The following is a 12,960-nucleotide window of genomic DNA, read 5'->3' as shown; positions in this document are numbered from 1 at the left end:
GCAACGCTCTGAAAGTAATAGATGAGAGCTCAGAAGAGAGAAAGCATACCGTGAGTCGCGTATGCTAATGCAATTACCTGTAAGTAACAGGTAAAAGCTTTGAACAGAAAACTGACAAAGAACACGGAAGAAAAAATTACACTTCATTAATAAACAAATTTTCTCACTTCCAGTTAACATCAAAGTCTTACAAAGTAAATTGCTCGTGAGAAAAATGATATAAAATGTAATTTACGCCGCTCTCATTTTACCCTCAAAATGCATTGTGATAAGTTTTCGGTGTTTTTTTTTATTCGGCTGTTAGGTAATGGAAAAAATGTCGTTCAAACATCAGAGAAGTTTACTTTTCGTGTTATTGACAAGTCATTGATTGGAGGAAGTATATTATAAATGTTTCTTTGTGTGAATTTTCGCGTAAGTCGTGTATAAACTTGTTTTGCCACTTTTAAAAAGATATAATAAATGATTGGCTTTAATTAATATTTTAACTATTCGACTCTCAAATGTATTTTGACAAAGGAGATTCGTAACGTATTTTTTGTGAAGGTTACAAAATTATTTCAAATGTTGCAACATATTTATAACTTAGGTGTAATGAAGATATTCTAACTTGTATCTCAAATTTATATTTCCAGTGACTTAATATTTAAATCTACGCAGAATGAGCTCACAGTGTCTTAAAGGCTGATCGCTGAGCCGGTCTTTTGGGTTCCGATTAAATTAAATGTAGAACAAGATCCCAGGCTTGTGCAATCCAACCATCTTCCCTATTGGTATTCCGATTTTTTCTAATTCTCTAAAAAACATTCTAAATCGATTTACTATCACTGTACCTAAACAAACACAATAAATTCTAAAATATATCATATTTTGATGTCTTACGTTAATTTTTGAGGTCGTATCTCGTCTTAAGGCTTTGACAAATGGCCATTTTAAGTGGAAACTACCATTAGACGAAGAGTTATCTCAAATAATTTTCTAGTGTAAAGCAAATTCTTGTTTACTTTAAGAAGAATATTATCTGAGAACATTTTGGGGATATAAATATATGTTTTTCATAGGTAAAAAATATTCGAATATTGTAAATATTTTTATGTAAAAATAATATCAAACGTGAGAACATTTGCCTTATTTTTATCTGGTCGTTGACTGTGTGATCTCTTCTGGGAACTATTATATAAAGCTGAAAAGTTTGTTTCGTTGAACGCGCTAATCTCAAGAACTACTGGTCGAATTGAAAAAAGCAATTGCCTTATTTTTTAGTATCGGGTGGGAATTCCCCTCGTAATCTACAGTATTATATAAAGCTGAAGAGTTTGTTTGTTTGAACGCAGTAAACTTAAGAACTATTGGTTCGAATTATAATCGTTTAGTATTGGATCCAACACACATAGCCTATATGCTACATCATCGTGGAATGACCAATAGGAGCGGAGCATCAATGAAAAATGTTGCAAAAAAATTATACCTTTTGAGAGCTTCCGTTGCGTAAACCGTTAGTTGTGCAGCAAATATGTATGACAGAATTGTACCCATTAAAAGTTCTAAAAATATATATTATAAAATGTAATATATAGATCCCCTATCTGATCCATAGAATCGAACCCAAACCTTAGAATTTACAGGTCACAGACGTTGCCATTAGACTAAGATTTACTTACCAAATACAAATTCGAAACGTTATTACTACGATGAAAAATATCCTCTTATACAACACCCACTTTGACTTCACATATTCTTTTACATCTTGATTATATTTTCACATTACTTGACGACAACTCACTATTAATCGTTGTTTTTCGTGAGTTACTATCATATATATTTCATCCCGCGGCGGGAGTGGGTAATTGATTTATCGCTGCGCCACGTCATGCTTAACTTCCTGTACATTATACGCTTAGGCTATTACATACTACGTTTCCAGTAATGTCTCGCGTCTGAGCTCCCATCAATACCGCCAGCTCGTCGCTCCACTGCCCCGAGCGTCGATCACTATGTTTCTGTACGTGGTCTCACAATACTCGCTTATGCGCTCTCATGCACTACCTTCAGCTCGTCGCTCCACTGCCCCGAGCGTCGATCACTATGTTTCTGTACGTGGTTTCACAATACTCGCTAATGCGCTCTCATGCACTACCTTCAGCTCGTCGCTCCACTGCCCCGAGCGTCGATCACTATGTTTCTGTACGTGGTCTCACAATACTCGCTTATGCGCTCTCATGCACTACCTTCAGCTCGTCGCTCCACTGCCCCGAGCGTCGATCACTATGTTTCTGTACGTGGTCTCACAATACTCGCTTATGCGCTCTCATGCACTACCTTCAGCTCGTCGCTCCACTGCCCCGAGCGTCGATCACTATGTTTCTGTATGTGGTCTCACAACACTCGCTCCTAAGCTCTTATGCACTACCTTCAGCTCGTCGCTCCACTGCCCCGAGCGTCGCTCACATGCTTTCTGTACGTGGTCTCACAATATTCGCTTGTTAAAATATTTATTTATATTTGTTTTGTAGGGTCATGTATTACCAAAATTATATATAATTTAAACGGTTTACTTAGCTCAGGTAAGTGTAGGACTTAGGGAAAGTAAATGATGAAAATAGCATAAGATTGGTTATATCGTTTATTGGTTATCAGTTTATTTCCTTATGTAAGTATTTACCAAATTTATGTATATTTCTAAACATATGTAATAAACGTTTTGTTATGAGCTTTTTATGTAGTATATTGTATTATACGACACATTTCTCTTAGTGAATTGCACAACCATTGAATATATTCTGGAATCCATATTTACCTAGACTTAATTCTCACTTCCACGTGGCCTCCTTTTTATTTTAAGTTCCGGAGCTCCGTTCTGTTCGACGGCTGAGAATGAAGTGATCCCCACCTGAGCAACTGCAATGCTTTTATAGTTTTTGCCAAGAAAATATTTTGTAGGTAGTGAAACGAAATTATAAAGTAAACTTTGTAGATATCTAAAAATTACTTTGATTATTATTTAATAAAATCTTATAATAATTTTAAAGAGTATAATTTTGTGTAGTATTATAATTCTGATATAATACAACAATATATACAACCTTGTATACGATGAAAGAAACATATTAAACTTGTTTGAATTGTTTAGAATTTTGACATATTACCGTATGTATATATAAATAATCTATCACGCTCATGCGCTCCCATCCACTACCTTCTGCTCGTCACTCCACCAGCCCGCGCGTCACACACTACGCTCCCTGTACGTGGTCTCACAACACCCACTTCTGCGCTCTCATCACTACTCATTTCCTCACACCAGCTGCCCACGCGTCAAATAAAACCATCAAAACATGTATTTCATTCAGGATCAAGATTGAATTAGGTCGTAATCAAAGACAAAATGGTTTTCTCCTTTACCCTACGACCCCATGGAAATTACCATTAAATGTAATGAGAATTGTTCGAAGATACTCTAGAGACACAGTTGCCATGACAAAGTAGTGTAGTGTCACTTTTAAAGCCTTTATTAACAAACTACATAGGGCTTGTTTTACAAGTTTTTATTTGTATTATAGTATTAAACAGCTGATGAAGATAGACGAATTTAATAACCATTTATTTGAGCGTATATATTAAAGTGACTTTTGTATTTGGTCGGATTATACATTTATATGATGATTGGCATTTCATATTTTCACATGATGGTAGTATTGTCATCATTTTTCCTGCAGTAGATACGGAACACGAACGTGGGTGTTATGTAGCTCAGAAAGATGGGATCGTGTAATCTATAATACAAAAATCACACGAAGTGATAGTTTTCTTATGTTTAGTTTGACAATGTGGTTTTATTTATCAATGCAAGGTCAAAATGTAACTGCTGTAATAGATTATAATATATTATTACTACCTAATATATTATGATGTTAGTTTTAGCGATATTGAGATGAAATTTCAAATGTTGTAATGATGTTATAAAATAATTATTGCATGTCATGCGACTAAATATAGCAAGACACTATGTTATAAAATACGCCACTTAATAATATACCCACCTAGTAATGTAAAAAGCGGCTATAGCATTATTGGGTGTGGAACGGACTGCCGAGACGAATGTCCGCAGGTTCAGATCGCAAGAGCACCTACCTTTGACTTTTGCTAAAATTATATTTATTCTTTGTGAATTATCGCTTGTTTAACAGTGAAGGAAAACATCGTTAGGAAATCTGCATATCTGAGAAGTTCTTATAGGAATTTTGAAGGTGTGTGAAGTCTACCAATCCGCACTAGGGCGGCGTGGTGGACTAAGGCCTAATCCCTCTCAGTAGTAGAGGCCCATGCCCAGCAGTGGGACAGTATTTAATACAGGGCTGATATAATAATGTACCCATATTTGCAAAATAAATAAATTGAATTCAATGTATATTCTTTTTTAAGTCTGATACACCATTTTCTAACAATCGTTTCGAGAGATATAAAATTTGAATTAAAAGTTCTAAAGAACAGTTCATATTCCAGTCGATTAAAGTCCCTAAAGTAATATGAAATAGTCCCCGCACGGTAAGACATTAATACATTTTTTTTTAACTTTAGTCGCTTATGATTTATGTTTTAAAATAAATGATTTATGATAATGTATATCGCTGAATACCAAAACAATACCATTTGTTATTTTAAAAAATAGCTTATTTGGTTTATAAAATAATTTGTATTTTTGAATATAATTGTATCAGCCCGAAGTCAGAAAATAGTGTCCGATTTGTCAACGTCGCTTACGATGAAAGCGCAATATTGTGTAAGGGACATGTCGGTTACCATCAGGCGATTTCCGTTTCATCATACATTTGTATATATAAACCCCTTGTAGTCTATATTATTCATGGACAATTGCCAAAATAATTGTGACAGGGTTTTTCAATCTTAAAAATTACTCAGTCGCTCGGAGTCAGGATGTTGGCGGTGTGATACCCCCGTGCCTCGAAAAGTACGTAAAGCCGTTGGTCCTGCGCCTGATCTCTCTCCGATCATGTTCGCTTGCCGTCTCACCGGACTATGAGAGTGAAGAAACAGAGAGTGCTTGTGTATTGCGCACATACTTGTGCACTATAATATCTCCTGCGTGGTTAATCTCCGTTAAGATTGGCCGCCGTGGTCGAAATTCGGTTAGGAAGTAATCAATCAATCAATTATATTCTTTACTGCTTTGTTTAATTAATAACTCATTCATTCATTCATTCATTCATTTATTATCGATAGACTCACCCTACTGTCCGTCCCTCCACTGTGTCTGGAGTGACGTGACATGCCTCTCTGATCGCTCCCGATCAATAACACCGTCTATATTATAATTTATGAATATATCACAATTTCCATCGAGCCATATTTTCTCGCTTTTAACTTTCCCGATAAAATATCGTTCGTCACGTATAAGAAAATAAAAATTACTTTTTCATTCGGAGAAAATGTTTGGAATTCTTTATTCTGTATTTTATTTTTCTTAAGACCGGTGGGAAGTTAGAAGTACATAACATGTTGTATAATATATAACATACATCGTATGTTCAATTTTACTTTTAATGAATGACGCATTATGACTACTTCTAAAAGGTAGGCGAATTTCAGCTCCTGATTTTGATATTTTTAGACTACTCGTTGTGGTCACCGAAAAAAGCCGTAAAACAGTCTGAACTTTATAGATATGGATATAGGCTTTAAATTGTATTACAGTGGACCGTTCTAGATATTTCTAATTCAAATTCTTACTTAACGATTAAAGAGTTTAGACATTTTTTATCACGATACCGTTACTTTTTTACCTTACTACATCAGACCTTAGTCTCTATGCCATACATTATTTTGTCAGTTCGTAACACTCTCGTAACGCACCGCGTCGCGTTGAACACAATAGAAATTGGTATACAGAATACCATTCCACTATTTTCACGAAGATTACGTAACACAGCCGTGTTTTGAGTTTACACTGTCGTAAAGCCCTCTGATGCTAAGGGGAGTAGTCTAGATAGACTGACGAGAGATGAATACCATTCAATCTTATTAGCAAGATTTGCTGGTGGTATGATATATTTTATACCCGACCAGATAGCGACCACCGTACACAAGGTGTTAAAACCCGCCATAGTGGCCCACGTCTGTCGCGTTACGGGATCAGCCTGTGTATATACAGTTCCAACAGGGCCCTTATTCTGTATGATAGTGTAAACACGTAACGCGGCCGTGTCATGTTATCTTCGAGAAATGTGCGTGGAATGGTATTCTGTAAGCCAAATTTCTATAGTCCTAAACATTATGCGTTGTGTTACATGCTTGTTACGCACTGTCAAAATAACGTGCGGGATAGAGAATAAGGTCCCTGGTCAGCATAAGTGTCGACTGCCAGGGATAATCATCTCTCGTCAGTCGACGTTCTATTAGACCGTACTGTACTTAACGTTAGGTGTAGAGAGGTCATTTTCCTGTGCACTTCTATTGGACTCCACTCCACTTACCATAGGGGTCACATTGCTCTGCACGTATAAAAAAAATATCGAAGTCGAGTCGAAGCCAATCTGCCTTTTATAATATAAAATAAATTAGGTGGGTGGCGATATAACGAAAAAACAAAGTCTTTTTGATACTTATTTTTACAGTATTGAGAAGTAGGCGTTGTATAAATCGTTTCCCTGTTTACTAAGTGTTGTATCTTAAAAAACGTAATTTATTCAGATGAAGCATTTATTTAAAGAAATGAGAACAGTTTTGGTGATACGGAATGCCCTTGTCTTACGCCTTTCTCTATCTTAAACTTTTTTCCACGGATTTCTAGTTGGACTCTTGCTTCGCTATTTGAATAGATTTTATTTTACATTTCTTTATGATGTAACAAATAGTTCAGAATAAATGAGCTTATTATTATTATAAATTTACTTATATATTAAACAACGAGTATATTGGGATATTATACACCACTGGCTTTTAATTACGAAAAAATAAAAATAGGTTTATTAATTGGTGCCGTTGCTGAACACATATTAAAAAAACAAACTATGATGTCATCGATATCCCTAAAAAAAGGATATTTTTGGTAAAAATTACTTTCGTACATAATACTGGTTAATAAAACATAATATGATGCTTAAAAATATACTTAAAAAGGAAAAAAATTGTCAAAAATTACATTCATTCATAATTCTAGTTTGCAGTCCAGGGGCCTTATTCTCTATCCCGCACGTTATTTTGACAGTGCGTAACAAGCACGTAACACAACGCATCATGTTTAGGACTATAGAAATTTGGCTTACACAATACCATTCCACGCACATTTCTCGAAGATAACATGACACGGCCGCGTTACGCGTTTACACTATCATACAGAATAAGGGCCCAGTAAGTAATCAATTCATATAACTTGCTAAGTTTACAATCTCTTATTGTCATTCAATAAGTTGTCGTTTCTGCTTACTTTAGTATCTACGATACTTCAACGGATTTTGGAATAACACAATATAAGTACAATACACTATGCGGTAATAAGGTAATAAGTACAATGCACAGTACAACGGACGGTGTCGGGACCGTTCGGGCGTTTACGGCGGCGCGCTACAAGTACATTCGATTCGGCTTCGCGCCGAATGTCCTTGGGCGCGCTACATATATATATATATATATATATATATATATATATATATATATATATTTTCCTGTTACCAATTTTAAATTTCTCGGGAATCCTCGTTATATTACAATTAATTTGGATTATATAATAATAATTTCGATCTGAATTTCGTTTCTTTTTACCCGTTAATTCGGTTTTAACTATAATTTACATAATACTATTTTATTACGTGCACAGTTTTTAAGTTCCCTTAGCAATTTAACAATGTAGATATTAATTAAAAAATTGAGTATTTATAGCTGCCTATGTTACGTACGTATGTACACAGATTTCTCTGAATTTTGTGAAATGATTTGCAACATTCCTTTTTTGTTTCGCCAAGGAGGTTCGTGAAGTGGTCCCGTTTCAATATAATTCTGTATTAGGTCCATATATTTTTATATTAAATTTTATTGATACTACCCCAGCATGTTCAACTATGGTTGAGGCCTCATCAAGCTATTTCTTCAGTCTGACTTTTGCAGTAGTAAAGCAGTTCCATACCAAACAGTGGCACATAAGGGTGATATTGTTATAAATGATTCCAGATCCTCACAATTTTAAATTTCAAGCTGGCATCAGTCCAATCGATTTGAGGACTTCCCTCCATGAATGACTTTCTTTCTTCCAGAAATCGAACTCACATATAGAAGATAAAACGGGTCTTCATGGCACTAAACGACGGTTTAAAGTGTAAGGTACGATTCCGAAGTAATAGTTGTTTTTTTAGCAGTCATTATATGTGAGTTTCTGTCGCCAATCAGCATTCTTTTAACACTGTTGTTTTGTTGTTGGTCTATAGATAATGAATTGTATACATGGTTAGTTGTCCCACCAAGAAGGATTTGAGAAATACTAATATTTCGATTAGAAATGACTTTATAGCCAGTGTTATGGGAATTATGAGAGAACATCTACTGTATTAGGGTCTCTGGGACCATCTCACGTGCGCAGCAGTCGGTATTAGTCGGTATAAAATTGGTAGGGATCCGACCTAAAGGGCATTAAGACGACATCTGAGTCGGAAGGCCGGTACCACCGATATAACTATTCTTCCTCTCTCCAGGTTCAAGAATGGCATCCATAGCATGGATTTTACTGCGGGACATAAAAGGATGACAAGTACAGTGACTTGTAAATCAAAGGGTTTTCTTTATGGGAAGTCGTGACGATTACCATCAGTTGAAATAGTTGGTTTGTTTATATAGCATTATCAAAATATTTGCTATTTTTCCATTTAAATATACACACAATTTATCTCTTATTCAATCAGTGCACGATATTGGAGTTATATTACAGGACATAAGTAATCCAGTCAAACTTTGCATCTGTCCACTCCTAAGTTGCAATATAACATTTTGTAAGACTCGAATAGTGTCTGCGGTAAAATCCGACTAGTGGCTTGCAGCTGCGGCTTTCGCTGCGTTGAGTTCGAAACCGCCCTTAACTCTCGGTCAAGACGCGACGGAAATGATACGTTTATTTTATAAAACCGCTTACTGGTGTCGTGCAGAAATATTCCTCGGTTTGAAAACACTTATCAATTTATACTGTTTTAAAACTTTAGTAACTATTTTTACTGGATTTTTCTAGTAAATTTGCTCGAGCATTCTTTCCCGAGGAACAAGTATGCAGTGGTGAGTAAGAATTTAACATGAAAGAAATATAGACCTTATCTGTATGTTAAAAATAAGGTCGATATTTTAGTTGACTTTAGATCGTCTAAATAACGCAAATATTTGCTCAAATACTCTATTAGTGGTACGTCACTCATCTGTGAGAGACCTCCTAGGTGGTAACCACCGTAATATCTATTTCTGCCGCCAAGTTGCAGTGTGTAGTCACTGTTGTGTTTCGGTTTGAAGAATATTGTAGCCAGTGTAACTATTGGACATAAAACTTAACATATCATGTCTCAGGATAGCGAGCGCAGTGGAATACCAAACAATACTTTGTAATTCAAGTTGTTGGATGGTGTTTCTAATGTCTATAGGCGGTCGTATCGCTTACGATGGTAAGGCGATAGTTACATCAGGCGAATGGCAAGCTCGTCTTGTCATTTAAAGCAATAAAAAAATACTCTAAGTGTGTTCCTACCATAAGACTTATATTTTGGGAAAAGCCTTCAAATGGATTGAGTCGTAAGTAAAAGCTAATCAGGAGATAAATACATAATCGCCTTATCGACATTTTTCCTCTCTAATAGAAAATGACGAAACAATAGTTACGTATTCGGACGCCGGAGGTAATCTATTAATACATTAAAGGTAAAACAAAAGCAAATAATGTCGCTGTTTGTTTCTCAATGAAAAATATTTTCTCATTTCCGTCGTAGTCATTAAAAAAATTAAGTAATACGGATTATGGTTGGAACTGGCAAATATTAAGATAAAATAATATTTAACGATTTTGAATTTCGAACTTGCAAATAATTTCTTATTTTGAATTTCGAACCAGCGGTTTGGGTCTTGAGCCTTGCCATCGGAGGGTGATCTTATTTAATATTTTTATGTTTTTAAGATATATATATAGAAATGCAAATAAATTACTTTCATAATTTATTTATTTAATTAAATTAAGACTCAAAACAGATTACAATCAAAACTATAGCAAATTATAAAATATACAAGCATAAAAACTAGAATGAATTCCTAAACATTGCGCCCTTATACTAGTTAACTACTTAAAGGTTAACAACAAAATTTTATGATATTTGCTGGTGGTAGAATACATTTTTTGTCCGCCCGGATAGTGACCACCGTACACAAGGTGTTAAAACCCTCCATAGTGGCCCACGAAAGTGTGTCGCGTTACGGGAACAGTTTATGTATATCTGGTTCCAACATGCCGGCATAATTGTATCGACTGCCAATGGATAATCATCTCTTCTCAATCGACATTCTATTGGATCCCACTCCACTTACCATCAGGTGCAAGGGTCACTCCCCGTGTCCGTATAAAAGTGACTTCATTGTTTTTGGTCGGCTATAAGTTAGTTATTTCACCTCTATACATTAATATTAATTATAATAATGCTGGTGGTAGGATATTTGTATCCGCCTGTAAAGTGACCACCGTACAAGGTATACGTACGTAAAATACTCAATAGTTTTTTTTTAATGTTTCGAATTGGTGTATTTTTATTAATCAAAACGGGAGTGAAATTTTTATCTCTCATAGGGGGGGGGGGGGGGGGAGAGGTTCTGCTATTTGATACGTAATTCGTCCCCCAATACGCTATAGTTGCCCATGTAATTATATCGCATTCCAAGCCTGCGTATATCCAGTTTCAAACTGGCACACTTGTGTTATCAGGCGAGGGGTATCTCTTGTCACACTCAACCCGGACCCTACTTCACTTATCATTAGGTGCAGAGGAGTTACTATATCTTGCAAGTTTAAAAAAATACATAATATATCCATCGAATTTATCCTTTTGAAGTTAACTAACTCATCCATTTACACTAGGGATTCCCAACATAAATTGCCATACCATCCTGCTTCTTAAAATAGAAATGCTTCTCTTCAATGCAAGGAAGAGGAAACTAACGGTCTCATCAAGTATCCTAAATAATATTATGAAATTTACAATTCGTCAGCTATTTTAGGTCTTATGTAATAGGGGGCGAGCCTATTGTGACTTACTTGACGCAATTCCGTGCTTGGGTGAGGTTAAAAAAATATCACTTCTCCTAATTCTAGGTACTTACGTTAATCTTACCTTACCCTGGCTTATAGCGATGCTAACCTATCTGGAAATGGAACCAATTGCCAACACGAATATCCTCAGATTCGTAAACCAAGGTCCTCTGACTTTTCCAAAGTTATGTGTGTATTCTTTGGGAATTAGCGCCTACTTTAACGGTGCAGGAATACATCGTGAGGAAACCTACACACCTAAATAGTTCTGTATAATTTCGATGGTATATTAAGTTTACCCACCCGCACTAACGTGGTGGAGTAAGGCCTAACCCTTCTTAATAGGGGAGGAGGCCCGTGCTCAGAGTATATAGAGATGGTATTATTATCACCTTACCTGGGAATCGAACCCAAGACCTCAACACAAAAAGTTTACCATAATACCACTAAGACATGATAAAATCTCTCCCTCGAGCAAATGGCATTGAGCATTCATCCGAAAAGTGTCAAGTACTAAAATATTCCTTATTAAATTTTCTATGAAATAGTGTTTTCAAATTGTCGTTACTCGTCGTAATCTTGCACTTGGAACCGTACCTTTAGGTGTATTTTGAAATATATTTAGTACAGTATTTTCCTCTTCGACATTTATGTAAGAAATGTGTTACACACGAATAATTACCATTTTAATTCTATTTTATTAATTGCTGTTTTACGGATCAGTTGTTTGAAGGCCGCGATTAAACTTTATTTACTTCAAGCGCAAAAATAACAAGTTCAGCCTGTGTATATTCGGTTCCAACCGACATAATTGTGTCGACTGTCCAGGGGTAATCATCTTTGTCAGTCGACTTTCTGTTGGACCCCACTCGACTTACCATCAGGTGAAGTGGAATCACTGTTCCGTGATTGTATTAAAAAGTATTGTGTTATGCACGAATAATTACTATTTGAATACAATTTTTGTTTTACGCTATTTTACGGATCAATTATTTTCAAAAGCCCTCGAAAAATGCACAGAGGGTTAACAATACTATATAATGGATTTGTTTGCAATGTTTGTGGTAGAAAAGCGTGCACAGTTCATGCTGTTAAATAGCATTGATATTAACATTAAATTTTAATATCACGTATATAGACTTTAAAATATTTTCAATTTGTTGTAAAATATTTGCTAAAAATATATTTTGTGAATTTTAAGCTGCTATGCGTTTCATATTTCATAAATAGTGGTATTCAATTTGTACCTCGATTGGAATGTTTTCGTTCATTATTTTGTGATATAGTGTGCATTCCGGTTTATGTGTAAAAATGTTGTATAATATTTTAACCAACTGAAAAATGCATTGCAATTTTATCATTATTAGAGTATTTCGCAAAATGAATTTATTTTTTGAAACTATTTATTGTACATCAAGTCGTATAGAAAATTAAATATACAACAGAGATTATGAACAAACAGGAAGTAAAAATGACGGTCTTATCGCTATCGGCGATTTCTTTCAGACAAGCTTTGGATGGATTTAAAATAACTAGGAAAGAAACGAGCGGGCGGTCATGGAAAATGCTCGCAACAAAAGTTTTACGAAATATTGTGACTAAATTATTTGCTTCATCGTTTTTTTTTTGTCATTTTACAGTTGTAGCCGTCTGAAAAGTCGCCGAAATTAGTTACTATATCTTAT

The sequence above is a fragment of the Manduca sexta genome, chromosome 5, assembly GCF_014839805.1.
Source record: "Manduca sexta isolate Smith_Timp_Sample1 chromosome 5, JHU_Msex_v1.0, whole genome shotgun sequence".
In the NCBI taxonomy this organism is placed as follows: Eukaryota; Metazoa; Arthropoda; class Insecta; order Lepidoptera; family Sphingidae; genus Manduca; species Manduca sexta.
Note: the sequence above shows the minus strand (reverse complement) of the source record.